The following is a 27,803-nucleotide window of genomic DNA, read 5'->3' on the forward strand; positions in this document are numbered from 1 at the left end:
CAACACCACAGTTCAAAAGCATCAATTCTTTGGCACTCAGTCTTCTTTATGGTTCAACTCGTACATCCATACATGACTACTGGCAAAACTATAGCTTTGACTGTATGAACCTTTGTTGGCAAAGTAAATGATGTCTCTGCTTTTAATACACTGTCTAGGTTTGCTATAGCTATTCTTCCAATGACCAAGTGTCTTTTAATTCCGTGGTTGCAGTCACTGTCTGCATTGATTTTGAAGCCCAAGGAAATGAAATCTGACACTGTTTCCACTTTTTCCCCATCTATTTGCCATGAAGTGATGGGACTGGATTCCATGATCTTTAGTTTTTCAATGCTGAGTTGTAAGCCAGCTTTTTCACTCTCCTCTTTCACCTTCATCAAAAAGCTCTTTAGTTCCTCTTCACTTTCAGCCATTAAAATGGTATCTATCATCTGCCTATCTGGGGTTGTTGATATTTCTCTAGCAATCTTGAATCCAGCTTGTGCTTCATCCAGCCCAGCATTGTGTATGATGCACTCCGCATATAAGTTAAACAAGCGGGGTGACAATATACAACCTTAATGTATTCCTTTCCCAATTTTGAATCATTCCATTGTTCCATGTCCAGTTCTAACTGTTGTTTCTCGTCCTGCATACAGAGTTCTTGGGAGGCAGGTAAGGTGGTCTGGTATTCCCATCTCTTGCAGAATATCCCACAGTTTGTTGTGATCCACACAGTCAAAAGCTTTAGCACAGTCAATGAAGCAGATGTTTCTCTGGAATTCCCTTGTTTTTTTCAATGATCCAGCATATGTTGGCAATTTGATCTCTGGTTCTTCTGCCTTTTTGAATCCAGCTTGTACATCTGGAAGCTCCCAGTTCACATACTGCTGAAGCCTACCTTGAAGGATTTTGAGCATAATCTTACTAGCATGTGACATGAGTGCAACTGTGCAGTAGTTTGAGCATTCTTTGGCATTGCCTTTCTTTGGAATTAGAATGAAAACTGACCTTTTCCAGTCCTGTGGCCACTGCTGAGTTTTCCAAATTTGTTGGCATAATAAGTGCAACACATTAACAGCATCGCCTTTTAGGATTTGAAATAGCTCAGCTGGAATTCCATCACCTCCACTAGCTTTGCTGGTAGTAATGCGTCCTAAGGCCCACTTGACTTCACACTCCAGGATGTCTGGTTCGAGGTAAGTGACCCACCACTGTGGTTATCTGGGTCATTAAGAGCTTTTTTGTACAGTTCTGTGTATTCTTGCCACCTTTTCTTAACCTATTCTGCTTCTGTTAGGTCCTTGCTATTTTTGTCCTTTATTGTGCCTATCTTTGCATGAAATGTTCCCTTGTTATGTCAAATTTTCTTTAAAAAGATCTCTAGTCTTTTCCATTCTATTGTTTTCCTCCATATTTTGCATTATTCACTTAACGCTTTCTTATCTCTCCTTGCTATTCTCTGTAACTCTGCATTCAGTGGGGTATCTTTCCCCTTCTCCTTTGCCTCAATAGTGCTGTACAATAAAGACTTCAGATACTCTAAACACAGACTTTGGGGCTAAAAATATTCAAGATCAAAAAAGGAGTAAAAACTGAAAAGTTGTTTCCAGTAGTTCTGGTGTTGGCCATAGCTTCTGAGACTGTCTCTCTCATACAAGATATACAGTGAGGTCCACGAGAATCACACAACTCTGGGAGGGGTGGAAGGGAGTCCTCAATGAGAATGATGTATGACAGGTTTCACATGACTTGATATTCAATCCCAGCAAAGCTCAGCACTTTATTAAGTAAGGCTTCAAATTCCACTGTAAGCCATGATATCCAATTCTGTTCTTGGACCACAGAGCTTAATTAAATATACAGCATTAGGAATACCTTCTACCTTTTCCACTTTCACCTTTTTTTCTCCAAATGAAGTGACAGCTGATTGGATTTTTTAAAAATATATTAAATGTCATGGATATTCAATCCTTTTTATTCAAAAGTTAAAATTTAAGCACTGTTCAGAGATGATAAATGTCCACCCTATTTATTCTGACACATTTGGCTAACATATAATAGCTGACTGACGATATTCTGAACAGCTGAACATAAATTGGTATATTGAAATACATTCACAATTTATTTCTTTTGATGCCAATTTAGAAAACAAAACAAAATTCACCATTTGACTATGGAAAGACAACTGCATAAATGTACTTTGCTGCTGCTGCTGCTAAGTCGCTTCAGTCGTTGTCTGACTCTGTGTGAACCCACAGACGGCAGCCCACCAGGCTCCCCATCCCTGGGATTCTCCAGGCAAGAACACTGGAGTGGGTTGCCATTTCCTTCTCCAATGCACGAAAGTGAAAAGTCAAAGTGCAGTCGCTCAGTCGTGTCCGACTCTTAGCGACCCCATGGAAGGCAGCCCACCAGGATTCTCCGTCCATGGGATTTTCCAGGCAAGAGTACTGGAGTGGGGTGCCACTGCCTTCTCCAATATGTACTTTAAAAGGAGTTAAATGAAAGAAGTCTTAGCTGTAAGTTCTAAAATTCTTTTCTTTCTAATCAAGTCTCACTGCCAATATGAAAAATCAAGGCCCCAGACTGTAAGTAAAAGAGAAGCTGACCCAGTGTTCCTGAGGTTTAAGCTCACTCCAGAAGACCCTGGCTCACAGGTCCTCCCCAGTGTTTCTCTGTCCCAGGCTGGGACACTTCTGGTCGCCCCCTTCCATCCGCACTGCAGGCTGAGCTGCCATGTCTTTGTAAAACATTCTCTCCAGGGACTAGCGAGACGGCTGCCTTTCCCTCCCTCTTTTTAATGCCAGAGTCTAGTAGCCTGACAATATGCCCCATGGTGCCCCTCACAGTGCTCCTGGAAAGCTGAGAAATCTCAGGCAAATAGGCAGGCAGGTAAACTGCTCTGACATTCCTGAACAACACACACAAACTGATCCCCACTGTAACCCTCACAACAGAACCATACCTACTCAACCTGCAGAGAATCTATGACGTGATTTTTAGGCAGATATTTACTGAGTGCCCAACATTCACACAGGCTGCATGGCATGTTAGGTGCCCTGTTGCAGAAATTCTCAGCAATTTGCTGAATTTAGAAGTGGCAGCAGGTGTCAGCAAATGAAAATGGAAGAAGGCTACAACTCTTCCCTCAGGCTTTTCTCCTCCAGTGAGACAAGCAACACTTGGCCAGTAACTGCATCTGGGGATAAGTTGACAAGTACTTCCGGAGGGCTGACGTCACCCCTGCACTGACTACACCATTCAAAAGGCAGACAGGCAATGCCAGGGAAGATTAGGCAGACTTAAGTTCTGCTTCCCTAACTGCATCTCTCTAGTAAAATGCCAGGGAGTAATTGGACTAAATGATACGAAAATATATTTACTGAAGATGACAAATTACAGAAAAATTTTAAATGGCTACAACTGCTACTGTGGTATCATTAGCTCACTTTATGACTAGATGCAAAGTAGGAGATTTAAGTGTATAGTACACTGACAATCTGAACCAAGTTCTCCCAATTACAGGGTCTGTTCACAGTAAGTCTTTTCCATCATTCTGAATAAGAAGATTCACCTTGGTGTTCTAAATAAATTCTACTAAAAGCTATCATTTCATACTTTGGACGCTTTACCTGATTATTATTACATGAGAACACAGAAAGCAATGGGACACACTTCTCAGAAAGCCCAGTGAAAGTGAAGTCCCTCAGTCACGTCCGCCTCTTGGCAACCCCGTGGACTGTACCTGCAGGCTCCTCCATCCATGGGATTTTCCAGGCAAGCTTACTGGAGAGGGTTGCCATCAGAAGTGACCCTAGATAATCATTCCGCCTCTGACTTACATGTACTTGAAAGGCAAGAGGGCCACAGCAGATGACTCCTCAAGTTCCAACAGCTGCTTTACCCAACTTCATGAGAAAACTGGTAATTAAGAGAGTTTGGTACTTTTCTCCTCAAGTCTTTTCACCAAAAAGCTGGATTTGAGTGTGTCTTATCACTCTCGTGATTCCCTGCACACTGCCCCAATCTTTAGGGAAAGCACCTATTTTTCTTAATTATGTAGGAAAATACTGATCCATATGAAATAAGATGTGTGTATTTATACTTGCACACACATACAGAGCCACATGCTCTGGCACTGAAGCGAGACTGACACTTTTTCAGCATTGAAGGAAACATTAGTCTGTTGTCTGCAAATAATAAAGCAAACATTAAATGAGTGGTCTCCCAAGTGAGTGTCTAAAACAGACTGAATTTATAACACAGAACATACCTTAATGTTTTTGCTGGCTCTCTCACTTCCAGTATCTCCATGTGGACATTACTGCTTTTATATTCTTCTCATGACTAATGGAGGAAAAAGCCTAAGGGAACTTTCAGCTGTGACAAAAATATTCTCAGCTTTATACAGGGACAGGTTACACAGATCTGTGCCCTGTCAAAACTCATAAGTTGTGCACAGAGGATGTGTGTATTTTACTGGATGTAAATTTTACCTAAAAAAGAACTATAAACAGATACTGCACTCTAGGGATTAGATTTTCTAAGCAGTGGCACAGAATGCTTATTATTTTTTTTAGAATGCTTATTTTAAAACTTCTATTTTTATGTGTATTCAAAGCTTGAACAAATAAATAAACTGAAATGAGGCAGAAAGTTTCCTCACTGTTAAAATATGTAACCTCTGGTGTTAGACTGCAATTGTTGGTATCAAATATGAACTTATGGTATATACATATATATGTATGTGTGTGTTGTGTATTATATAAAATACACTTATAAAATATACAGGAATAATATACATACACTCATTTATTATTTTTCTTACTAGCTTGGTCTTCAATTGGCAGCAAGGAAGACACATAGCCACCAGATCTTGGTGTTTAAATTACCATTAACCACCAAAAGACATGGAACAACAGACTGGTTCCAAATAGGAAAAGGAGTACGTCAAGGCTGTATATTGTCACCCTGCTTATTTAACTTAATATGCAGATTACATCATGAGAAACGCTAGGCTGGAAGAAGCACAAGCTGGAATCAAGACTGCTGGGATAAATATCAATAACCTCAGATATGCAGATGACACCACCCTCATGGCAGAAAGTGAAGAACTAAAGAGCCTGTTGATGAAAGTGAAAGAGGAGAGTGAAAAAGTTGGCTTAAAGTTCAACGTTCAGAAAATTAAGATCATGGCATCTGGTCCCATCACTTCATGGAAAATAGATGGGGAAACAGTGGGCGAGTTTATTTTGGGGGGCTCCCAAATCACTGCAGATGGTGACTGTAGCCATGAAATTAAAAGACGCTTGCTCCTTGGAAAGAAAGTTATGACCAACCTAGACAGCATATTAAAAAGCAGAGACATTACTTTGTCAAGGCTATGGTTTTTCCAGTAGTCATGTATGGATGTAAGAGTTGGACTATAAGAAAGCTGAGTGCCAAAGAATTGATGCTTTTGAACTGTGGTGTTGGAGAAGACTCTTGAGAGTCCCTTGGACTGCAAGGAGATCCAGCTAAGTCCATCCTAAAGCAGATCAGTCCTGAGTGTTCATTGGAAGGACTGATGTTGAAGCTGAAGCTCCAATACTTTGGCCATCTGATGCGAAGAGCTGACTCATTTAAAAAGACCCTGGTGCTGAGAAAGATTGAGGGCAGGAGGAGAAGGGGACAACAAAGAATGAGATGGTTGGATGGCATCACTGACTCAATGGACATGAGTTTGGGTAAACTCCAGGAGCTGCTGATGCACAGAGAGGCCTGGCATGCTGCAGTCCATAGGGTCGCAAAGAGAGACACAACTGAGTGACTGAACTGAACTGAACCAAAAGAAACCCGGATTCTTTGGAGAAAAAGCTAAGTCCAAGGTTATGGCAACAAAAATACAACCTAGAACAACCTAGAACATTTTTCTACACTACAAGTTGAAGCAGCACTCAGAATCTGCTGCTGCTGCTGCTGCTGCTAAGTCGCTTCAGTCATGTCCGACTCTGTGTGACCCCATAGACGGCAGCCCACCAGGCTCCCCCATCCCTGGGATTCTCCAGGCAAAAACACTGGAGTGGGTTGCCATTTCCTTCTCCAATGCATGAAAGTGAAAAGTGAAAGTGAAGTCACTCAGTCGTGTCCAACTCAGCAACCCCATGGACTGCAGCACACCAGGCTCCTCCATCCGTGGGATTTTCCAGGCAAGAGTACTGGAGTGGGGTGCCATTGCCTTCTCCGATCAGAATCTGAGAAACTACCAATTAAAAAATTCCCTGAGCTCAAGGATACAATTTCCAGATTCAAAGGGCCTAAAAATTGATGCTTTTTAGAAAAGACTTTGTTTTTCTAATTTTTTTTTTTAAATTTTTATGCCTCCCAGCATGTGGGATCCTAGTTCCCTGACCAGGGATCAAACCCAGACCCCCTGCATTGGAAGCACAGAGTCTTAACCATTGGACCATCAGGGAAGTCCCCTGGAGAAGACTCTTGAGAGTCCCTTGGGCTGCAAGGAGATCAAATCAGTCAATTCTAAAGGAAATCAGTCCTGAATATTCATTGGAAGGACTGATGCTGAAGCTCCAATACTCTGGCCACCTGACGGAAAGAAGTGACTCATTAGAAAAGATCCTAATGCTGGAAAAGATTGAAGGAAGGAGGAGAAGGGGACGACAGAGGATGAGATGGTTGGCTGGCATCACTGACTGGATGGACATGAGTCTGAGCAAACTCCCGGAGTTGGTGATGGACAGGGAAGTCTTGGGTGCTGCAGTCCATGGGATCGCAAAGAGTCGGACATGACTGAGCAGCTGAACTGAACAGTTGACAGCACAATGATGAAGCTATCTGCCACAGGCCCATCTTTATGAAATTTCTGAACGTGAAATTTCTTTTAGGGCAAAGAAAAGGCCACATAAGTTTCCAAAGATTAAGAAAAAAAAAAGATTGCACACTAAGAACCAAGAAGCAGAATGACACTGGATTTAACACACCGGAAGCTAAAATATAGTGGAGAAATGCCTCCAAAATTCCAAGGAAAGCGCTCTGGATCCAGAGTTTAACACACAGCCAATGCAAGCAAACTACTCAATGTAAAGTCTTTAAAACATTTATCATTCACACATGTACAAATCCACTGGAAGAGCTGCTCTACCAAATTGACTGAACAAACCAAGAAAGCTCTCCAACAAGCAAGAGGAAGACAGCAAGGGACGATCAGAAGGGCAGCTGCAGGCAGAAGCCTCAGAAAGAGCTCCGCAGGAAGGTACAACTGGAAGCATTCTCTAATGAGCATCCACGTACTGAGAGGAGATTCACCCAACCAAAGGGAGGTCTGAGACTGAATTACTGAGGAGTAGGAAGAGAATTCAGTGTAAGTGTGTGCGCACACATGCATTTAGACCAGCAACTGCTAACTTCAGACAAGACAAATCTTGGACAGAAAAGGAAAGTAAGCCCTGAACCCTGAGCCACGAGTATAACTGTATAGAAAGAACGGGAGACAGAAGCACAGGGTAGCAGAGAGGACAGCTGAATTCTCATCTTCCACAGAAGTCAACAGAAAATGCCTCAAACTGAAATATCCAAGGAGAGCAATACAAGTATTTCTGAATGATTTCACAGCCATGATGGTAAATGAAACTTATCAGTTAAAAAGACTAAGTGTCTGCTTTTAGAAAGTAATGTTTTTCACAGCAACTTGTATAACTATCTGACTCCTAATGACTGCACATACAAACACAATAAAAATGAGAACTAAGTTTTAAAAATTGTTTTTTTTGTTTACCCTTTTTTTTTAAACAGCCTTCCCAAGAAATTCAATTTTAAAATCTCACAGAACATTTAGATGAGTCCACATTAGATGTACTTTTCACTGTTCTCATCAAACAATATTTAAAAACTAGATTAGAAAGGATGCAAACTATAAGCAAACAAAAGCGAAAGAAGTCAGGTACAGACCAATGACAACACTGCAAGCACCTTACTGTTCACAAAATACTTCCAAACATACGTGTATTCATAGACATACCCAAAGACGGAGAAACTGGGGATCAGAAGGTTACTCACTCACACTAAGAACTAAGAGAAAACAGACTTATGATACTACTCTTAGCATAGTTCTAGCAGCCTTCTAGTAGAAAAATATTTAAGAATGCTCCTTCCTCAAACCCTCCTACACTGTTGGTGGGAAGGTAAGTTGGTGCAGCCACTATGGAAACAGTACAGAGGTTCTGCAGGAAACTAAAAATAGAGCTACCATATGATCCAGCAATCCCACTCATGGGAATACACCTGGACAGAACTGTAATTCAAAAATACACACACACCCTATGCTCATAGTAGCACTATTCACAGTAGGCAAGACATGGAGACAACCTAGATGTCCATCAGATGAATGCATAAAGCGGTGCATGCATACAATGGCATATTCCTCAGCCATAAGGAAGAATGAAGTAATGCCATCTGCAGCAAAAAGGATGCAAATAGATTATCATACGAAGTGAAGTAAACCAGAAAGAGAAAGAAAATACCTTATGCCATCACTTTTACATGCAATCTAAAATATGGCACAAAGGAACCTATCTACAAAACAGAAACAGACCCATAAACACAGAGAACAGATTCGTGGTTGCCAAGGGGAATGTGGGGAGGGAGAGGGATGGACTGGGAATGTGGGGTTGGTAGGTGCAAATTACTACTACATTTAGAATGGATAAACAAAAAGGTCATTATGTATAGCACAGGGAACTACATTCAATATCCTATGATTAAACCACAATGGAAAAGAATATAAAAAATAATGTATATATGGGGACTGATGCTGAAGCTGAAACTCCAATACTGTGGCCACCTCATGAGAAGAGTTGACTCATTGGAAAAGACCCTGATGCTGGGAGGGATTGGGGGCAGGAGGAAAAGGGGACGACAGAGGATGAGATAGCTGGATGGCATCACCGACTCGATGTACATGAGTTTAGGTGAATTCCAGGAGTTGGTGATGGACAGGGAGGCCTGGCGTGCTGCGATTCATGGGGTCGCAAAGAGTCAGACACGACTGAGGGACTGAACTGAGCTGAGCTGACTCTATTTGCTGTATAGCAGAGACTGGCACAATACTGTAAATCAACTATGCTGTTGCTGCTAAGTCGCTTCAGTCGTGTCCAACTCTGTGCGACCCCATAGACGGCAGCCCACCAGGCTCCCCCGTCCCTGGGATTCTCCAGGCAAAAACAATGGAGTAGGTTACCATTTCCTTCTCCAATGCGTCAAAGTGAAAAGTGAAAGTGAAGTTGCTTAGTCGTGTCCAACTCCTTCAATTTAAAAAACTATTTTAAAAAAAGGATAGTCCCTCCTTGCAAAATGACAAAAACAAAAAGATAACTGCTAAGAATTTGTCTGTTGAGGTGAATGTCTTCCTAGTTAAAAAAGAAAAGAAAAGAAACAATGTAGGGAGCTTACCACCAGATACATTGTCAATGGTAATTTTTTTGCACCCCTATCGACTAGAGTGAAGAAACACAAAATATTCCTAGCATTCTTATGATAGCACAGCTCTGTGTCTAAGAAATAGTAGGATTCCTACATGATCAGGCAGATAGACAAAAGTCAGACAGTAAAGTAACAAATATTGTTGCTGTTATTCAGTTGCTAAGTCATATCTGACTCTATAACCCCAAAGACTGGCTCAGCAGGCTCCTCTATCCTCCACTATCTCCCAGAGTTTGTTCAAATTCATGTCTATTGAGTCTGCGATGCTATCCAACCATCTCTTCTTCTGCTGTCCCCTCTTTTGCCTTCAATCTTTCCCAGCCTTGGGCTTTTCCAGTGAGTCAGCTCTTCACATTAGGTGGCCAAAGTATTGGAGCTTCAGCTTCAGCATCAGTCTTTTCAAGGAACATTCAGGGTTGATTCCCTTTAGGATTGACTAGTTTGTTCTCCTTGCAGTCCAAGGGACTCTCAAGAGTCTTCTCCAGCACCACAGCTTGAAAGCATCAATTCTGCTGCACTCAGCCTTCTTTATGGTCCAATTTTCACATCCATACATGACTACTGGAAAAACCATAGCCTTGACTATATGGATCTTTGTTGGTAAAGTGATGTCTCTGCTCTTTAACACACTGACTAGGTTTGTCATAGCTTTCCTTCCAAGGGGTAAGCATCTTTTCATTTCATGGCTGCAGTCACTGTCCACAGTGGTTTTAAAGCCCAAGAAAAGAAAATCTGTCACTGTTTGTGTGTTTTTCCCCTTCTATTTGCCATGAAATGATGGGGCCAAATGACATAATTTTAGTTTTTTTGAATGTTGAGTTTCAAGCTAGCTTTTTCACTCTCATCAAGAGGGTCTTTAGTTCCTTTTCACTTTCAGCCACTAGAGTGATATCATCTGTATATTTGAGGTTGTTGATATTTCTCCCAGCAATCTTGATTCCAGCTTGTGATCCATCCAGCCCGGGATTTCGCATGATGTTCTCTGCATAGAAGTTAAATAAGCAGGGTGACAATATACAGCCTTGTCATACTCCTTTCCCAATTTAGAACCAGTCAGTTGTTCCATGTCTGGTTCTAACCGATGCTTCTTGACCCGCATACAGATTTCTCAGGAGACAAGTAAGGTGGTCTCTTGAAGAACATTCCACAGTTTGTTGTGATCCACACAGTCAAAGGCTTTAGCATAGTCAATGAAGCAGAAGTAGATGTTTTTCTGAAATTTCCTTGCTTTCTCTATGATCCAACGAATGCTGGCAATTTGATCTCTAGTTCCTCTGCCTCTTTGAAACCCAGCTTGTACATCTGGAAGTTCTCAGTTCACATAATGCTGAAGCCTAGCTTGTAGGATTTTGAGCATAGCCTTGCTAGCATGTGAAATGAGTGCCAAGGGCCCTGCGCACCTGTAATGTGCTAGGTGCTACTCCAGGCCCTGGGGGTATGAAATGGACATGGTCCCTGATCAGCAGAACTGAAAGAAAGAAAAACACCATGAGAAAAGTGGTTAACATTCACCCAGGGATTAATCTTAAGACCACTGAAAAGACAATTCCATAAAAGAAAGTCTGTCTACATCTCAATTTCCATATCCCAGAATAGGAATGAAGGTGACCGAAAGGAAGGTTATTTGTATAACTTTGCCCAAGATGCCTAACTGAAGGGTTCTCTTTACTGCTTTCAACTAAAGCAAGGGGGGGCGGGGGGGAGGGGGGTGAAACCTAAGGTATCCATATTTGCAGCAGTTAACCTAATGGCATCCATATTTGCAGCAGGAAGGAAAACACTTATTGAAGCTCCAGGTACTTGAAAGTTATTTCTATGCCTATGAGAAACAGGTGATATATTCTGTAAGATGTGTTCTTGCCAGTTCAGTAACAATTCTACCTGGCCCTTCAGCTGGGACATTAAGGTGAAAGTTGTGGTTTGGCTTCTATGAATATAAACTGAAGATTACTGATAAACTTAAAAAAAAAAAAACTAACTTCTTACGTGAAAAACAAATGAACCTTTTAATATCTGCCCCTTAGGTACTGGATGTAGCTCTTTAAAGTTTCTGATTTTAGATCATATTATAGCTATTAACCACTTAGGATTTTGCTTCTAATTATTTCAAACATATCAACTGAAATAGCTAACAAGTTTTCAATTCTACTGTGATAATTTTTCCAGTACAACAAAGGCAGCAAAATTACTACTTACAATGTCTGACAAAAGAAATAAATAGTTCTGAAATTAATTCATTTATAAAGCTTCCAGCATAGGCTTATATGTGTTATTCACATGTGCCCAGGTCTTAGAAAGGGGTTTCTCTGGTGGTTCAGTGGCAAACAATCTTACTGCAATGTAGGAGACTCGGGTTTGATTCCTGGCTTTGGAAGATCCCCTGGAGAAGGAAATGGCTACCCACTCCAATATTCTTGCCTGGGAAATCCCACGGACAGAGGATCCTTGAAGGCTATAGTCCTTGGGGTCAAAAAAGGGTAGGACACAACTTAATGACTAACCAACAATAACAAGGTCTTCAAAAAATGTTATGATCTCAATAATGATGGAACACTTAAAACATGGTTTTATAATTTAGTCATTTAGTCACTGTTTCTTATTAAAACCTAGAACTCTTTTAAGAGAATACTCTGAGTTCCATAAACTTTTGTTTCAAGGTTGTTGTAAAAGTAATTTTCCTAAGTTTTTTGTTCTGTTACAGGGATTTGGTTACTTCTACTTCTATCTAATTGTCATTTTCAGTCAGACTTCAAATATTTTTGTTTTGACTCAACCTCTGGATGAATTTAAAATTGAATATAATACATAGAAAAGACCCTGACACTTGCAAAGATTGAAGGCAGGAGGAGAAGGGGACGACAGAGGATGAGATGGCTGGACGGCATTACCGACTCTATGGACATGAGTTTGAGCTAGCTCCGGGAGATGGTGAAGGCCAGGGAAGCCTGGCGTGCTGTAATCCGGGGGGTTGCAAAGAGTCGGACATAACTGAGTGACTGAATAACAATAATACATAAATCTCTTCTATGTGGCAGTGGTGAGACGTTCTGCACTGACCCATAGTTACCTACGAATTAATTTAAAACTCACTTCCCCTTCCTCAGATACATTTATGACCATTTATCAGAAAAGCATCGTAACTGACATCACAGTGTCTATGATAAAATGTCACCACTCAGACGTGTTCCCTTGAATAATACAGAGCCAACACAACTCTACCTGGTAGCCCCGCTTTTATTTAAATGTGAGGTTTAATCAATCTAACAAATAAAATATGCTATTGAAGAGAACCAGAAATCAACCCCCACACTGTGAATTTCTCAGCACCTTAGTTGCTTTCTTAGACGATGAGTGGGGGGTAATCTGGGCACCATCCCATAGGACTTCAAGGAACGTCTGTGAGATAAGGCAGGGAGAGAGCCGACATCAGTGCCCTGCCCTGCCCTGAGCCAGCGTCACGTACAGGATGCATCGAATGAAAGCAGTGCTGACTTCAATTGCTACTAGTGTCAACGAGGGGAAACGATACCTAGAGGCTTGACTTAGAAGGAAAGTTAGTCACTCAGTCCTGTCTGACTCTTTGCGACCCCATGGACTTATAGATTGCCAGGCTCCTCTGTCCATGGAATTCTCCAGGCAAGAATACTAGAATGGGTTGCCATGCCCTTCTCCAGGGGATCTCCCCAATCCAGGGATCAAAATGGGTCTCCTGAATTGCATCTTTACCATTTGAACCACCAGGGAAGCCAGCTTCTTCATTAAAAATGCGTTAATAAAACACAGTAAGTCTTAAGCTGGACCAGTAAGACTGAGAATTTTGCAATTTCAGCTTTAATGAATGTTAATACTTAAAGGTCCAATAAGAAAATAATTTCTGAGTGACTATCTGGCTGGGCCTTCAATTCAGGGCCACTACTCCCCATGAGGTGGCCTTGGGTCCACCTCACCCCAACCTCCACCACCACCATCCCATGATTACTGCACCAGCCCTCGTGGTTCCCCTGTACCCCAAATGCTGTGAACAGCCCTCTGTGTATAAACCCTCCTCTAATTAGCCTTATCTAACTGAGTCATCTGTTTCCTGTTGGGACTAAATTATACAATCACTTCACAGACTAACAGTACAGAAGAGTTCCTGCATCATGACATGTTTTACGCTTTGAGTATCTGTTTTTCTCTATTTGTTGTTTTTGTGTTTTTTTACTATCATTTTTGGGCTTCTCTGGAAGCTTAAATGGTAAAGAATGTGCTTGCAACACAGGAGACCTGGGTTCAATCCCTGGGTCTGGAAAATACCCTGGAGAAGTGAATGGCAATCCACTTCAGTATTCTTGCCTTGAGAATTCCATGTACAGAGGAGCCTGGTGGGCTACAGTCTACGGGGTTCCAAAGAGTTGGACACGAGTGAGTGACTAACACTTCGACACTTACTATTTTTCATACATTTATTCAGTTCACTCACCCAGTCGTATCCGACTCTTTGCAACCCGATGAACCACAGCACACCAGGCTTCCCTGTCCAGCACCAACTCCCAGAAACTTGCTCAGACTCATGTCCATTGAGTCAGTAATGCAATCCAACCATCTCACCCTCTGTCACCCCCTTCTCCTCCTGCATCAGGGTCTTTTCCAATGAGTCAGTTCTTTCAGTCAGGGGGCCAAAGTATTGGAGTTTCAGCTTCAGCATTAGTCCTTCCAGTGAATATTCAGGACTGACTTCCTTTAGGATGGACTGGTTTGGTCTACTTGCAGTCCAAGGGACTTTCAAGAGTCTTCTCCAACACCACAGTTTAAAATCAACAATTCTTCAATACTCAGCCTTCTTTATGGTCCAACTCTCACATCCATGCATGACTACTGGAAATAACATAGCTTTGACTAGACAAACCTTTGTTGGCAAAGTAATGTCTCTGCTTTTTAGGTTGGTCATAGCTTTTCTTCCAAGGAGCAAGCGTCTTTTAATTTCATGGCTGCAGTCTCTCATGTGGCCTAAATTAAGGATTCAGCTGAGCCTAGGGAATGGACTAGAACTAGGGACTGGACTGTCATACTGAGATTAGGAAGTCCTCTTGATCCATGTTTCATTCTTCCTTTTCTCTGCATGTCAGTGTCATTCTGCTTTATCACTACAAAATGATCTGCACTGCTTCCAGGTACACATGATAGAAAATGATCATTACTGAGCAGCTCCAAGTGTGTAACTCTACTATTCACAGGAGCAGCCAGCAGAGATGGCAACCCTGTACTCAATCCACTTTCCTCAGTCAGGTGACCAACTGAATAAAAGCCATGTTCTACTAAGATGACCAGTTCTGTTATAACCATGTGTTTAAAAGCAAGGAAATTTCCAGAGAAAGCAAGATGACTAGCTGAGACCACAAAAGCGGTTCCTAAAATTTCAAAACCAAGACCATTACTATGCTAAAATATAATACTGGTAGTTTTAACAATCACTGCTGTGCCTATGAAACCTTTTCTAAGATCTAATAGCTTTCAGTAAGCAGGATAATTACAAATAATAACATATTTCATCCTAATTCTGTTCCAAAGATACATTCAGGTGATATCATTACTCTGCAAGAGAGGTTACACTTGGATGTTTCCACATAACTGCAGGCATCAAAACACTGTTGATTACAAAGCTTAGTCACTGCCACAAATTCAGACTTTGCTAATTAAATGGAGGCACAATCCCACTAAGTAGAATAACTAATTAAATGAAACTGCCTGGATTCATTATAAAGTGAATTTTGTATGTGAATTATAGCCTGTTAGAAGAGCATCCCCGCTTAAAGCTTCAATGGACACCAGTTATGAACAGCACACCTGGGTCACTTCCAGCAAAACCTCACAGCGAACAATCTAAACCCAAGCCTTCGAGAAAGATTAATACCATTTACATAAAAAGTCAAAACACAAACCAACTCAGCTAAGTAGTTAATACACTATAAGCAATCCAAAGCTGCTTCTTGGTGGGGAAGGCAGATGGCAGGGGTGGTCAGCAAGGGATGTACAGCAGTGGGCCAATATTTAGCTAAATGTTTGGGTTTATCGACCCTCAGGCTACAGCAGTTTCTGACTCTGTGTCAAATATCAGAGGCTGTGGACCTGAGAGACTCCACAGAACAACAGATATGAAAGGAACCTCAGAGTTCACCTCAGCTGGCTTCCCATTTAGACCTGGACCCCACTCAGGTTCTAACCACCTCCACTTCAGCCTACTTCTTGGTTTCTCCACCGTTCACCCCTTGCCATCCTACCTGCTCAGTCTAACTTCCCCCTGCACTTACACGGCTCATACTTTTTTTTTTTAATTCTCTCTCTGCCTTACCTGCTCCCATTTGGATCGCACTCTCTGTTTCTAAAACAGTCAAGTGCCCTGATTCCTGGTCGAGGCGATCGCACCGTAATCAAAGCGACCACTGCTTCACCCGCGCCAAGCACAGTCTGGCCTGTCTCGCAGCGCACCTTGGCCTGCCCACGAGTGCGGCCGCACTGCAAGCACTGCTCAGGTGGTGCCTCGCCCCGCCGGTGACGGCTAGACGCTCACGCCTATAAGCTCCAGATTCACCCTCTTTCACTGCTCTGTGAACAGGAACCCGAGTTCTTTCAGTGTTTTTCCTTTGATGGCTGGCCCTCAGGTCCTGTCAGTGGGAGGTGCTGAAGAGATGCTGTCGCAGGAAAAGGAGCGTTGCTTCCTGTTCCGGGTGTTTGCACCAAGCAGGCTCCCGCAGCACCAGAGGCGCATCCAGCGCTTCTCTAGCTTCTGCTTGAGGTTTGTCTGGTGCCGGGAGCCAGCATGGGAGACCCCACCCATGACAAGGTCATGCGGAGAGGCCTGACGGCAAGGCGAGTCAGGTCTCAAGGGGTCCTCTGCCTGAGCATCTACCCCAAAACCAAAATCTGTCTGTTTACTGTCTGCTATACTATACTCTTCTGACATTACAGGGGGCTATCCCCGACCACCTTTCTCTGGAAAAAGTTAACTTAGAGCTCCAACTGGTCTCCTGCATATGAAAGGAGTGTCTCAGCTCAAATCCCTCTGATGGCTCTCTAACTTGACTGACAGTTGGAGACTTTTACAACTTATGTTTACGGCCCCCCAACCTCGAGAGGCACGAAGCTTAAAACATCTTAAAGATATAGAGCCTTCTTTAAGGAGCTAAGAATTATATTGGTGATGGGTTTCACTGCTGAGTCAATGACTGTTGCCAGACCTCCATATTCTTCATCTTTTAGGTACCTGGAGGATATTAATCCATGTAATTGGGATATAGAAAAAGGAATATAGTAGTTTTCATGTTAGCAACACTAGGCTTTTGAGTTAGTAAACTTTCTCTTTGTTATAAATCACTGTACTCCTCTTTCTTTGTTATAAATCATTGTGTCCTTGCTATGTAAGAATGTAACTTTATTTAGTGCTTTCTGAGTGGCACCAGACTTGGGAAGAACAACACTATTAAGGCAAATAAGTTTTCTGGTTGACAGACCCTTATCAGAAAAGGGCCAAAAAATGTTAACTGGCCTACTGGCCAGAAGATGATGTAAATCACCTAAGACTTGTGTATACAGCTAGGTATACAGAGAGAAAGCCTGTTCTTGATAAGAGTCAGGGCTGCTGACGCTGCATAACTTTGTATTATCCATTGATCTCTATGTACAACCAAAAGTATAAAAGGCTTTCCCGAACAATAAAGGATGGGCCAGTCACTGGAAAGACTGGTTTCCCCTGTGTGGTCTTTTCTCCTCTTTTCTGGCTGAATTCCTATCTGGGGCGTGGAGGCTCACCATGTCTACTTACTTGCCCTGGCTTCTAAGACCCACGCGAGAGGGAACCCAAGGCGGGGCACCCTCCGCTATTCAAGCGGGCGCCGGTGGCCTACGTAGATGGTGCAAACCTCTTGTCTCAAGGTTTTATTAGCTTTCCATGTAAACCAAGTTATTCAGCCTCTTTTCTCCACTAATTTTCCTACTACATTATTCTTTCCTGAAATGGCAACCCACTCCAGTGTTCTTGCCTGGAGAATCCCAGGGATGCGGGAGCCCGGTGGGCTGCCGTCTATGGGGTCACACAGAGTCGGACACGACTGAAGTGACTTAGCAGCAGCAGCAGTAGCAATCTCTCTTTATATTTCTAAATAAACAAGTTTTTCCTCGCCTACTCCATCTCTCCTTCGAATTACCCTGGATCCACCGGGGCTGGACCCCGGCAGTCTGGTAACCTAAGAGCCCTGTATTCAAGGAGCATCTACCCAGTCTCCTCAATAGGAGATGCTGAGAAAACAGGCACGTGTGAAACAATGAGATTAGAACATTTTCTCACTCCATAAAGAAAAATAACCTCAATACGGATTAAAGGTCTAAGACCAGAAACCATAAAAATCCCAGAAGAAAACATACACAGTACATTCTTTGACAAAAGTACCAGCAATATTTTTTGACTTTGTCTCCTCAGGCAAGGAAAACAAAGACAAAAATGAATAAGTGGGATCTAATCAGACATCGCGCATCAAGGGAAACAAAAAGACATCCTACTGTGAGAGAATATATTTGAAAATGATGTTTGATTAGGCATTAATATCCAAAATATACAAAGAGCTCCTACAACTCAATATTCAAAAATGCAAACTGATTTAAAAATGGACCGAAGACCCAAACGGACATTTTTCCAGGGAAGACACACAAATGGCCAACAGGCACATGAAAAGATGCTCAACATCACTAATCAGGGAAATGAAAATCAAAACCACAATGAGCTGTAACATCTTGCCCCTGTCAGAATGACTATTATCAAAAAGACAACAAAAATAAATGCAGGTGAGAATTTGGAAAAAGGGAACCCTAGTAAACTGTTGGTAGAAATGTAAATTGGAATAGCCACTATGCACAACAGTATGCAGGACCTCAAAAAAGTTAAAAGCAGAACTATCACATAATCTAGCAATTCCACTTCCTGGTATAAATCAGAAGAAAATGAAAACACTAGTTTGAAAATATATGCACTCCAATATTCACAGCAGCATTATTTACAACTGCTAAGATATGGAAGCAACCTCAGTGTGTATCAACAGATGAATGGGTAAAAAAGTTGTAGCACATAAATATATAATGGAATATTACTCAGCCGTAAAAAGAATGAAAACTTTCCATTTGTAACAAAATGGATGGACCTGGAGAGTATTATGCTTAGTGAAGTGAGTCAGAGAAAAACAAATACTGTCTTTTCACTTACATGTGGAATCCAAAAAAATAAAACAATGAATGTAACAAAAACAGGCTCACAGATATAGAGAACAAACCAGTGGTTACCAGTGGGGAGAGGGGTAGGGGAGGGGCAAGGTAAGTGAAGGGGATTGAGAGGTATAAACTAATAGGTCTAAAATAAGATACAAACATGTAAAGTACAGTACAGGGAATATATTTTATATTCCCAACATTTTATAATAACTTTGAATGGAGTATATAAAAATGCAAAATCATCTCAAATTAACATAAGATTGTAAATCAACCATACTTCAATTAAAAGCAGTGTATGCACTGGTGAATAGGCAGAATATCTATGATTTCTTAAACTAAGCTGAACGCTTCCCACCCTTTCTGCACAATCTTAGGAGTGATTTCCTTGCTCTGAAGCAACACAGAATGACCAATCTTTCACATACCTTCTCCGATGTTTGAAAACAAAGATTTTGCTTCTGCTCTGCCTTCTTTTCTCCAGATTAAACACATCCAGTCCCTTTAATCATCCCTGATATAAATCCTAATCATCTTAACCACCTTCTGGATGCACCTCCTTCCACCAGCTTGGCAGCACCCCTTCCAAAGCCCTGCCCCAGTAACAAACCATAATTCCTCATATGGTCTGGCCCTGGTGCAGTGTAACAGGACTATTGCTTGTGATTAACATTCTGCCTCTCCCTTCAATGAGTTAGGAGCCACACTAGCATTCTGGAAATTCAGTGTTCAAAGGTGGCTTGCGGGTCAACTGAAACGCCCAGATCTCTGCACACAGCTAACTATCAAGCAGGATTTACTGATCTTATACTTCCTTCTCCCCCATCAAGAGAGACTGGTTTCTTCTAGCACTGATAAATTGTTTCTTCCCCCTACTATTCTTAAAGCAATGTGCTGTGTGCTGTGCTTAGTTGCTCAGTCATATCTGACTCTTTGCAACCCCATGGACTGTGGCCCACTAGGCTCCTCTGTCAATGGGATTCTCCAGTGGGTTGCCATGTGCTCCTTCAGGGGCTCTTCCCAACCCAAAGATCAAAACCAAGTCTCCTGCATTGCAGGCAGGTTCTTTACCATCTGAGCCATCAGGGAAGCCTTCTTAAAGCAACAGCCTGGATTAAAAATACTGCTGCAGTATGGAATAAGAATAAGCCTCCAGTAAAAGATAATTCCACATAAACTAGGATGATCTATATGTTCAGATATGGCCAGACCAGACCAAGCCACAGTTCATAATATAGTAAGTGCTCATTTTGGTGATATATTTCCAATTTTATATATATATATATATATATATATATGCTACATATATTACCAAATATTTTTGTTGTTCAGTCATGTCTGACTCTTTGCAACCCCATGGACTGCAGCACATCAGGCTTCCCTGTCCATCACCATCTCCAAGAGCTTGCTCAAACTCATGACCGTTGAGTTGGCGATGTCATCCAACCATCTCATCCTCTGTCATCCCCTTCTCCTCCTGCCTTCAATCTTTCCTAGCATCAGAGTCTTTTCCAATGGTTGCCAAAGTACTGGAGCTTCAGCTCCATCATCAGTCTTTCCGATGAAAATTCAGGGTTGACTTCCTTTAGGATTGACTGGTTTGATCTCCTTGCAGTCCAAGGGACTCTCTAGGGTCTTCTCCAACACCACAGTTCAAAGGCATAAATTCTCTGGCTCCCAAAATAGCCCTTTGAACAACTCTTTCACTGAAGTCTCATTTACTGTTTCATGGACAATATATTGTCTAAGTTCAAGGAATGCATAGGAATCTATGAAAATCTAGCCCTTCATTATATAAAGCAATAACTGTGTTGAAATGCATGAAAAGCAATAAGAAAGGAAAACATTTCTAATATTCCAAAGTCAAAGGTATGCATTTAAGGCTGATCAATAGTGCTATCGGGCTTCGCTGGTGCTCAGATGGTAAAGAAACTGCATGCCACTGCGGAAGACGCAGGTTTGATCCCTAGGTCAGGAAGATCCCCTAGAGAAGGAAATGTCAACCCATTCCAGCATTCTTGCCTGGAGAATTCCATCAACAAAGGAGTCCCAAGGGCTACAGTCCATGGCGTTGCAAAGAGCCAGACATGACTAAGCGACTAACACTTTACTTTCCATAGTGGTATCACTAAACCTGACAAATTAAAATTTAAAAGTCTGTGATTACAAAGATGTGATTAAGTAAATAATGTGGTGAGAAGACAATGTACACGGTCCTATGAATAAGTCTTTTTGAATATGTCCTGACCGATGGTAGATTAGTCTCAGTATTATGTTATATTGTTGTTGTTGTTGTTTAGTTGCTAAGTTACGTCCGACTCTGTGACCCCATGGACTGCAGCCCCTCCAGGCTCCTCTGTCCCTAGGATTCTCCAGGCAGTAATACTGGAGTGGGTTGCCATGCCCTCCTCTAGGGGATCTTCCTGATCCAGGGATCGAACCTCCATCTCCGACTTGGCAGGCCAATTCTTTACTACTGAGCCACCTGGGAAGCCATCTTAGTTATACACTAAGATACATTTTACTCTAAGACTCAGTTACCATCTTTCAACCATCCTAAGCATCTATTTTCCTGGTGCCTCAGTCAGTAAAGAGTCTGCCCCCAGTGCAGGAGACCCAGGTTCAATCCCTGGGTTGGGAAGATTCCCTGGAGAAGGAAATGGCAACCCACTCCAGTATTCTTGCCTGGAGAATTCCATGGACAGAGGAGCCTAGCAGGTCATAGTCCATGCGGTCGCAAAGAGTCGGAAACGACTGATTAACACACACACGCATCTACTTAAGACTTCCCTGTTTGAGACCATATTTGTAATAGGTTAGCCTACAAAATGCCACTAAACTCAAATATTAGATATGCATGATACTTTCATAACTTTCACTACACCTCCTTTATCTATTAATGACCATAAATCCTCTACAGAAAGTCCTTCCCTGAGACTTACATTGTCAGCATCTTCACCTCTTTTCCTCATCAGGTGTCATCGCACAAACTTGGCTTCAAATCCTAATTGAACCATTACAGTTTACTTTTCTCTCTTCCTTAGTTTAACAAGTATAAGTGAGATCACACCCTTTCCTATTAAGTTGCAGCCCCGAGGGCAGTTTATAATGAAGCCAACCAGGCGTCAAACGTTCCTGCTCTAACCCAAATTAAAAATGCTCCATTTCCACCATTTCCTTTTCAAGTTTTCCAGGGGGAAATAAAGTTTCCCTGAAAATCTCTACTGCTGAGGAATACCATGCAAACAAGGCACAATAGAGCCTTGACAATTCAGTGCCGACAAAAGGCAAAAGTGTCCTGTTTCTGGCCAAGGGGGACTGCAGCCAGAACGCTAAATGTCCACTAAAATTCGATCTCCCTTTTCCCACGCTTTTCACGTGTTCACTGAAATGTGGCTCCCAGCTAGCACATCTCTCAGCCCCCCTGGCAGCTCAGGGTGGCATCTGACCCATTCAATGAAATATTCAATGGAACATGAGCACAAGGATTATGTGACATTGCCAGGCCCAGCCTGTAACACCTTGAAAAACCCTTCCACGCTCTTTTGAGTTTGGAAGCCACGTTCTGAAGACAGCAGAGGGACTGGTCAGGTTAGGGTCCCTGAGCAACTACGTGGAGCAGAGTTACCGCTGGTCTGCAAAGGTTACCGCAGATGCATTTCCTGAGAGAGGGAAGAGTGACATAAAGCATACGTTCATGGACTCTTGGGTCTTTTGTTTCAGCAGCACAGCTTAGGTAACAGAAAATCCTTTTTTTTTTTTTTTTGTAATTTTTTGCTGTTTTTTATATAAATTTATTTATTTTAATTGAAGGGTAATTACTTTACAACATTGTATTGGTTTTGCCATACATCAACATGAATCCCCAACGGGTGTACACGTGTTCCTCATCCTGAACCCCCCTCCCACCTCCCTCCCCGTACCATCCCTCTGGCTCATCCCAGTGAACCAACCCCGAGCATCCTGTATCATGCATCGAACCTTCTGCGAAAGGAAAAGTGAGGAGAAACATACATAATGACTGCAAACTCTAACACCGGGTTCAGATGAAAGACAAATGGCGTCCATGGTTTAATAATCCCAAAGGGAAATAACCTACTGGAATAAACCCTGAGCCAGGGCACTGCCTCTTGAACATCAGTTCAGTTCAGTTCAGTTGCTCAGTTGTGTCCGACTCTTCACGATCCCATGAATCGCAGCACACCAGGCCTCCCTGTCCATCACCAACTCCCAGAGTTCACTCAGACTCACGTCCATTGAGTCAGTGATGCCATCCAGCCATCTCATCCTCTGTCGTCCCCTTCTCCTCCTGCCCTCAATCCCTCCCAGCATCAGAGTCTTTTCCAATGAGTCAACTCATCGCATCAGGTGTCCAAAGTACTGGAGCTTCAGCTTTAGCATCATTCCTTCCAAAGAAATCCCAGGGTTGATCTCCTTCAGAATGGACTGGTTGGATCTCCTTGCAGTCTAAGGGACTCTCAAGAGTCTTCTCCAACACCACAGTTCAAATGCATCAATTCTTTGGCGCTCAGCCTTCTTCACAGTCCAACCCTCACATCCATACATGACCACAGGAAAAACCATAGCCTGGACTAGACGGACCTTAGTAGGCAAAGTAATGTCTCTGCTTTTGAATATACTATCTAGGTTGGTCATAACTTTCCTTCCAAGGAGTAAGCGTCTTTTAATTTCATGGCTGCAGTCACCATCTGCAGTGATTTTGGAGCCCCCCAAAAATAAAGTCTGACACTATTTCTACTGTTTCCCCATCTATTTCCCATGAAGTGATGGGACCAGATGCCATGATCTTTGTTTTTTGAATGCTGAGCTTTAGGCCAACTTTTTCACTCTCCTCTTTCACTTTCATCAAGAGGCTTTTGAGTTCCTCTTCACTTTCTGCCATAAGGGTGGTGTCATCTGCATATCTGAGGTTATTGATATTTCTCCCGGCAATCTTGATTCCAGCTTGTGTTTCTTCCGGTCCAGCGTTTCTCATGATGTACTCTGCATAGAAGTTAAATAAGCAGGGTGACAATATACAGCCTTGATGCATTCCTTTTCCTATCTAGAACCAGTCTGTTGTTCCATGTCCAGTTCTAACTGTTGCTTCCTGACCTGTATACAGATTTCTCAAGAGGCAGATCAGGTGGTCTGGTATTCCCATCTCTTTCAGGATTTTCCAGTTTACTGTGATCCACATAGTCAAAGGCTTTGGCATAGTCAAGAAAGCAGAAATAGATGTTTTTCTGGAATTCTCTTGCTTTTTCCATGATCCAGCAGATGCTGGCAATTTGATCTCTGGTTCCTCTGCCTTTTCTAAAACCAGCTTGAACATCAGGGAGTTCACAGTTCACGTATTGCTGAAGTCTGGCTTGGAGAATTTTGAGCATTACTTTACTAGCATGTGAGATGAGTGCAATTGTGCGATAGTCTGAGCATTCTTTGGCATTGCCTTTCTTTGGAATTGGAATGAAAACTGACCTTTTCCAGTCCTGTGGCCACTGCTGAGTTTTCCAAACTTGTTGGCATATTGAGTGCAGCACTTTCACAGCATGATCTTTCAAGATTTGAAACAGCTCAACTGGAATTCCATCACCTCCACTAGCTTTGTTCGTAGTGATGCTTTCTAAGGACCACTTGACTTCACATTCCAAGATGTCTGGCTCTAGATTAGTGATCACATCATCATGATTATCTGGGTCGTGAAGATCTTTTCTGTATAGTTCTTCTGTGTATTCTTGCCACCTCTTTTTAATCACTCAGCCACATCTCCACCTTCTCACCCATCATGCCACATCTCCCATAGGAATGAGAACTCACCCCAGGACTCTGATTCTTCCTTTAACTTCAGATGGCAGCTCATCATCTTAGTCCCAGCCATGGATTCTATTCCTGCTCTGAAGTGCCGGACACCATGGCCTAATCGCGGAACACTGCTGGGATTCCTACACATTTTCCTGTTCTTCCTCTTGTTTGTCCGTTCTACCAGTTCCCGTTATTTTAGCTCCATGTACAGTGACCAGGACTCTGTGGTTGCTCCTTACTAATGAAGTGACTGGTCTCATCCCATTATACATATACTGGGTTGCTAAATCCAGATTAATCTCCTAGAATAGCATCTCTATGACTACCACCAAAAATGGAGTCTACCGATTAGGGACTGGTAAATTATGGTCTATGGGCCAAATCTGGCCTATTGCCATTTCTGTAAATAAAGTTTATTGGAACACAGCCCTATGCCCTATTACATAGCAGCTTTTGTACTGCAATGGCAACACTGAGTAGCTGTGACATCATAGACTGCAAAGACTAAAATACTGAGCATCTGGACCTTTACAAGTTTACCACAGCTGGTATAGACCAACATCATTTCTCATAAAGACAATGGCAGTTGTCTTCTTATACCTTATTCATTTAGCACCACTACAAGCACCCAGACTAGCAGAATAAGAAAACCAAAGATAAATAAACATATATATGTATATACATGGTACCAAGGATATAAAAAATACGCTACCTGAAAATGAATACTCATTGGGGGAGGCAGACATGCTGCTAAGATATATACACAAAAAGCCCTAATGAGTAGTAAAACGAGTCAACTTGGACTGCAAGGAGATCCAACCAGTCCATTCTGAAGGACATCAGCCCTGAGATTTCTTTGGAAGGAATGATGCTAAAGCTGAAACTCCAGTACTTTGGCCACCTCATGCGAAGAGTTGACTCATTGGACAAGACTCTGATGCTGGGAGGGATTGGGGGCAGGAGGAGAAGGGGACAACAGAGGATGAGATGGCTGGATGGCATCACTGACTCGATGGACGTGAGTCTGAGTGAACTCTGGGAGCTGGTGATGGACAGGGAGGCCAGGCGTGCTGCGATTCACGGGGTCGCAAAGAGTCGGACACGACTGAGCGACTGAACTGAACTGAACTGAGGCAGACAGAGGAAGGAAAGATAGGGGAAAAAATGGGCAGAGGATCTGAATACACATTTTCCCAAAGAAGATATGCAGATGGCTAATATGGACGTGAAAAGGTGCTCAACATCACTAATCATTAGAGAAATGGAAGTCAAAACTACAATGAAGACTCACCTCAAGCTGTTAGAATGGTGCCTGCATGCATGCATGCTCAATCATGTCCAACTCTTTGCAATCCCATGGGCTGTAGCCCACCAGGCTCCTCTGTCCCTGGAAATTTTTAGGCAAGAATACTGAAATGGGTTGCCATTTCCTACACCAGAGGATCTTCCCGACCCAGGGATTGAACCTAGATCTCTGAGTCCCCTGCATTGGCAGGGGGATTCTTTATCACTGTACCACCAGGGAAGCCCCACCTATTAGAATGGCTCCATTCAAAAAGACAAGAAATAAGTATTGGTGAGGATGTAAGGAAAAGGGAACCCTTGTGCACTGTCAGTGGGAACATAAATTGGTGCAGTCACTACGGAAAACAGTATGGTGGGCCCTCAAAAACTTAAAAATAGAACTACCATATGACCCAGCAATTTGAAAACACTATTTAGAAAAGATATCTACACCTCTATGCTCATTGCAGCATTATTTACAGTAGCCAAGACATGGAAATAAGCTTACTCTCCATCAATGGATGAATGGATAATGACAGTGCAATGGAATATTATTTGGCCACAAAAAGAAGGAAATACTGCTATTTGAGGGGTGGGTGAAATGAATGAAGGAGACCAAAAGGTACAAACTTCTAGCTATATAATAAATAAGTCCTGGGCATGTAATGCATAGCATGGTGACCACAGTTAATAATGCTGCATTGTATATTTGAAAGTTGTTAACTGTAAGTCCTAAAAATTCTCATCATGTGAAAAACTTGTAACTATGCATGGTGATGGATGTTAACTGGACTTACTGTGATGATCTTTTAGTAATATATACAAATATCATATTATGTTATACACGTAAAACCAATGTAATGTTATAGGTCAAATATATCTTAATTTCAAAAAAAGGAGGAACGGTGATTTCCATCTAGTAATCATGACAGGTTTTATGGAAATGATGAAGCCAAAGTAAGACCTTTAACCAGGAATGGAGCGGGTGCATAGTGGATAAAGGCAGCCAGGGTAACCTGTTACAGCCCATAAAACAAATTCCATCCATATATTGTTTTTCAGCTTCAGGTTTCAACCACTGGGAACGATGCTTTGGGCATCTGGAGTACTGCTTTCTGAGAGCCTCCAACAGCATCCGCCTCATAACGTCTCTGGCTCGTCTCCCCGTTTTTCTCGCTCTTCTGCTTTAATCTCTCCATTCACAGCCTTCCAGCCAGGCTGCTCTTCCACTGGACAAGATAAGGCACAAGCTAAGCTGTTGTAACAAAGAGACCAAAAGGCACACGGGGCTCCAGAACTGTTTCCTTTTCTGGTAGGTAGGCAGTGGAGGGTAAGGGGACATCAATGCCTTCCAGGGATCCAGGTTCCTGCTATCTAGTTGTTCCACCATCACCTAGAGGTTTATGTGCCTCCACAGGGTCGAGCCAGCCCATCCCTTCCACATCTGCATTCCAGCCCAAAGGAGGGAGAAAAACGTAGAAGACAGAACAGAACTCAGTTTCCTAATTAAGGATGTGGACCAGAAATTACACGTTTATGCCATGTGGGCTATCCAGAACTTAGTCATGTGCTGGCTGCAAAGAAGGCTGAAGAACATAGCATTTTAGAATGGTCCAATACACTGAAGCCAGAATTCCAAGACTAGTGATGCCAGAGGAATCAGGCTAGGAACTAGGAGGATTTCACCCGTTTTTCCAACATACCAGTTTTTTAGTGCAGTGTTCCCCAAATTGGGTCCTAAAGACCACTCTTCTGAGAGAAGCTATTAGGAACGCTGTGGAGTAACAGAGGGCTGTGATCAACTTCCTTCCCACTCTCAGATCATTCCGATACCCAACAGCAAAGGTGTGTAGCGAAGGAACATGTCTAACTTGGTCTTGGTATGGCTTAGCCCAGAATTCTTCAGACTTAAAAGAGCAGGCAATTTGTTTCTTCTGTATTATCTATTAACACCCTAGGAATCAATGTCCAACTACAGGATATCAGTTTGTGATATAGTTTAATTTAATAAACATAATTTCTAC

The 27,803-nt window shown here is 42.4% G+C and overlaps 1 protein-coding gene and 1 non-coding gene across 2 annotated transcripts in view; both read right to left on the bottom strand.

Moving 5' to 3' along the window:
- MCUB (mitochondrial calcium uniporter dominant negative subunit beta) overlaps positions 1-27,803 on the bottom strand; it is a 99,863-nt gene that overhangs the window by 61,112 nt on the left and 10,948 nt on the right. The window lies entirely within an intron of this gene.
- TRNAG-UCC (transfer RNA glycine (anticodon UCC)) lies at positions 6,365-6,437 on the bottom strand. Its single transcript has one exon. It is a non-coding gene; the product is annotated as a tRNA-Gly (tRNA).

This window comes from Capricornis sumatraensis, chromosome 7 (genome assembly GCF_032405125.1).
Source record: "Capricornis sumatraensis isolate serow.1 chromosome 7, serow.2, whole genome shotgun sequence".
NCBI lineage: Eukaryota > Metazoa > Chordata > Mammalia > Artiodactyla > Bovidae > Capricornis > Capricornis sumatraensis.